The following is a 4,719-nucleotide window of genomic DNA, read 5'->3' on the forward strand; positions in this document are numbered from 1 at the left end:
TGCAAAGCTGTACAATTTGACTAGAAGTAAATATACCTAGTGAAGCGCAATTTTAATATCATTTCATGATTGTAATAACGATTAAAAAACTAAATATTCCACATTTTGACAATCCTTCCGTTTTCGACGTGTAAGATTTTAGTGCACGTTAAACTTTAAAGTTGTTTGTTCATTATTCTTTCTTTAGTTTTGGCTTTTATGTATGGAGAGAAGAATTTAGTATCAAACCTGCCATATTCCATACATAAATATGCTAGCGCTTTGCTTGAATCGTTCAAAGACAACATCTATTGATCATTGCAATGGAGTTATCATATCATAAGGGTACTAATCACTGTTTTAATCCAAAGACATTTTTATATACAAAGTGTAATAACAATACAATAATTCAATATAACAACAGTTATATTTGGACATTAATGACTAATACGAGTTTTCTCCCCTCCCTAGACCACCGGTGGCTGACATGGACCGTGAGTTTGTGTACTGTACTTGGTTTTGTGACATTGGCGTTTATTCCCGTGACGTACATTCAGACAGACATCGATATAGAGGCAGGGGAAGTGCATGGTAACCAAAGCAACAAGATCGATAACACCACTATGGAATCTTCTGATTCAAACTCGAAAAAATGGCGATCGTAAAAAGAAACTTCACCTCATACCAATGAATGTTTTTAAATACATGATATTTCGCAAACTTATAAGAATTGTAGCCTATTACAAACTATAATAATATGTTATTGTTTCAACCAAAATGTTCATGGATGTCTTATATACTGGATTACTTAAGTCCATACAAAACGTAAATAAACAGAGCAAGGCAATTATTCCTGTTTTCGGTAGGGAAAAGATATATAAAATCTCCTAGCGATAGGCAACGTCAGAGACTGCCTAACTCGAGGTTTCCTTGAATCCGATGGTTTCAAATCAGATGCCATCTTTTTTCCTATGGGCTACAGAACCGGTAAAACAGGAGATACTACAGTGAAAGGCGTTTCATTATTTGAATACTGATAAGTATTAGTTATATAACGTGTTTCATAATTGTTGTAATATAAATAAGTTTATGTTTATCGTATTTGGATTAGAGCTCAATTTGCATGGAGGGTGTCGTCGATGAAGCAGGAGATGCAACCCTTTGTGGAATACCAGGTCTGATATTCTCTTTGCAATCGTTCAATGGTTTCCGAGTTAATCGGTCCTTTGTTCATGTTTTGCCCTTGTTTTATCAATTTTTGAGTTAGGATTAAACGGTTTTGTTGACATTTCGTTCTTCTTTCGTAAAGTTTTACTAAAATATCAAGTATTGCATTTTGTTAAATGTACGTGTGTTGAACTTTGTATGGAAAGTTATCACCTTTTACCTCTTAATCATGAGTCTAAATACATCATAAGTGTATGCTACACTAACCAACTATCGAATTCAATATTCTATTTAAGGATCAATCTGAAAGGTAATATTTCATCAGACAATATCTATTTTTTTTCATTTTGAATCCTTAGCTTGTTTAATATGCTTTTAAATAAAATTAACATTGAATATCTTAAACATAAATATATAGTCTTTAGTTACAAGAAATAGAGGATATTTAATGGTGTCTTCAGTAATAACAAATATATTCCACGTGTGTGGCTAATGTACGATATTTTCACGAGTGCGTAGCACGAGTTATTAATATCAAAATATTAGCCACACGCTGCGCGCCATTTTGAATGGGATACTCAACGCAATTCCGACATTTTCTGCTATTTTCTGGTATGATTATTTATAAAAATATTATTAATTGTATATTTATGTAAATATTTAAGTGGGTGTATCAAACATTTACCATAACAACCTGTTACTCTACCTCCGCTTCATTTAAATCTGGAAAAAAAATCGTTGCCTTTGAATGCAGCGAATAGAAGATACCGTTATGATTATTCAATACCAAAAGTGATGTTTCCACTGTGAAAATGTCACTTTTGATATTTGTCACAATGTAAAAGATATCAGTTTTATCAAGTTTATAAATAGAGGTTACACAACGAGTGCCGGTTTGATTTCGTATTTATCTCACTCTCGTTAGATTATTTTCGAAAGTGACTTTCGAAAATTATCAGACGAGAGTTATTATGTTCTTATGTCGAGTACCATCAGTGATGACATTGCAAGTTAAACCTATTAATTCAAAACCAACATTAGGTTTTTGGTATTCAGGGATAGCAGACCGACGGGAAAAACGCGGGAGTTATACCCATTGCAATTTATCAATACATGTGTTAATCGAAAATGAATTGTTATCATTAATTTTATAATTACCTGCATTCTGTTCCATGGTTTTCAAAAATTCCCCAAGCTTGTTAACGCTTACTGGTTGGCATTTAAACCCTGTGGAAGATTTGTTTCTGTTTGTGTTTGTTGCTATGTAGTAGGGATTATCAGGAGAACATTAGGTTGGGGGACGACGGGACTGGGAGTCTTTCAACATAGCGACAGGGAATCGGGATGGGTTTGTTTGGTGTAGCCCTAGTAGGAGGTGGTAAAGCCCTCACATTTTTGGTGTTACATCCAGGGCGAGATTTGGTTTGCCGCTCAATGAATTCAAGGTACTCATTTCCCTCCCGATTAGTACAAACTTTCACATCCCCCCATCGCATATGATAGTGTTCTGTTACACCTCTCATGCCCTGTTGTGTAAATTCCCCTTTCCGTCCCGTTTCAGTTTCCTTTGTTTACACTTTACAATCTGCATTACTTTAGCAAATTTCGGGGAGGAAACAATTTGTAATCCGTAATCTTTTGATTTGAGATAACGGTCAATACTAGAGACCATACACTTATAATAGCTGATTACTCATAATCATCACCCTTCGTTGTTTTAACGTTGATAACATAAACACATAACAGCTTGCTCAGCTGTGCAGGGGTATAGTTTCAATGGGTCGCTTCTCTTAGAGGGTTTCAAGATACGTACAAAACCAGTTCAGGTCATGTTGGGTTTTCCTCAATGTGTTCTTGTTCTGTTCAGCTTCAATAAACTCATTAATATCGAAATCCACTAGATTTACAGAGACACCTACGTTCTTGGAACCGGCGTCCACTTTGGTCACCGTACCAATCAACCCATCGGCAATCCTTAAAACATCGCCAGTTTTCACTACCGTTAGCCCGTATTCATCCATGTCCCACTCAGAATTGTTTCTATCGAACAGACGACAGATGTAAAAATTACCGCGTGGCGAGCACGTGGCAAAAAGTAGTCCGGTAAAAGTTCAAATTTACGACCAATCACATCACTCCTAGGTCATATACAACGTGTTGGTTTTGACCAGCCAGTCTAAGACCAGTGGAGAGTAGGACAGCGCGGGACATGCGGACTCTGTATCCCGATCGTGCACAGATGAGGACAGATCAACGGTTGATCTAGATCTTGAAACAGTGAGATTTACATATCTAAATGCACAGGGACTTGTATCGAAAAGATGTAACAAACTGAAAAGTGATTTTTTTGAAAACATTTTTGAACACAATGACATTGTATTATTTACAGAAACATGGTCTTCTGAATTAAATGATTTAAACGTAAATTACTTTGAAAATTTCATAATACATAAACTGGGAAGGTGAAAGGTTCGAAACGGGACTCTGGTGGTCTGATTGTTTATATACGTAGTAGTATATCCAAAGGAATTGAATTGGTCCGTTATGATGCAGATGATATCATACTTATAAAAATGAAAAAAACACATTTTGGATTTACTAACGACATATATGTAGGCCTGTGTTATGTTTTGCCAGAGAACTCGGGTAGACAGGCATTTATCAATGTTGACACCTTAGATAGATTACATAACCACATGATGGATATTGTAAACTGTGCTAATGAGACATGCAATTTTATTATGGTTGGTGATATGAATGCCAGAACTGGTACCACACCTGATTATGTAGATATGGATATTGATACATACTTACCTGTTGATGATGATTATCACTCTGACAATATTGTGAACCGGGCCTCCGTCGATAAGGGGCGGGCTAATGCAAATGGTATTAAATTAATAGATTTTTGTAAAACTACTGGTCTACGGATTGTAAATGGTAGACATGATAAAGATGCTGGAAAAGGATCTGATACTTTTACAAATAGTCAAGGTTGCAGTCTTGTTGATTATGTATATGCCTCGCCAGAATTGTTTAACATTTTTTCAGAGTTTGTTGTTGGAGAACCTAATTTGTACAGTGATCATATGTCAATTTCTTTCTCTCTTTTGTCATATCTAACTAAGCCTGAGGAGGGTGATCTTGTTAATAACGGTAATGTGAAAGTCAAAAAGTTTACATGGAAACCAGAACTTGGGGTCACATTTTTACAAAATCTACAGGTTAATTCTCTGGTGCATTTTAATGAACTTGATAATTTAATGGAGAACGAGGATCATAATAAAGAATCTATAAATAGGGCGATGGAATTGTTGAATGGGGCATTATCTGCAGCTGCAGCTCCTATTATGGCAAAATACAGTACAGGAGTAGCAAATGTTAAACATTGTCAACAAAGACGGTTTATTCCTTGGTACAACAAGGTATGTGAAGAAAAGCGCAGATTATTTTTTGAAATGTTGGATATTTATAGAGCAAAAGAGTCTGAATCCAGTAGAATTAACATGGTGAGGGCCAGAAACATTTTTAAGAATGAGGCAAGAAAATGTCGTATTAGCTATGATCAGGAAA

The sequence above is a fragment of the Mizuhopecten yessoensis genome, unplaced genomic scaffold, assembly GCF_002113885.1.
Source record: "Mizuhopecten yessoensis strain PY_sf001 unplaced genomic scaffold, ASM211388v2 scaffold11039, whole genome shotgun sequence".
In the NCBI taxonomy this organism is placed as follows: domain Eukaryota; kingdom Metazoa; phylum Mollusca; class Bivalvia; order Pectinida; family Pectinidae; genus Mizuhopecten; species Mizuhopecten yessoensis.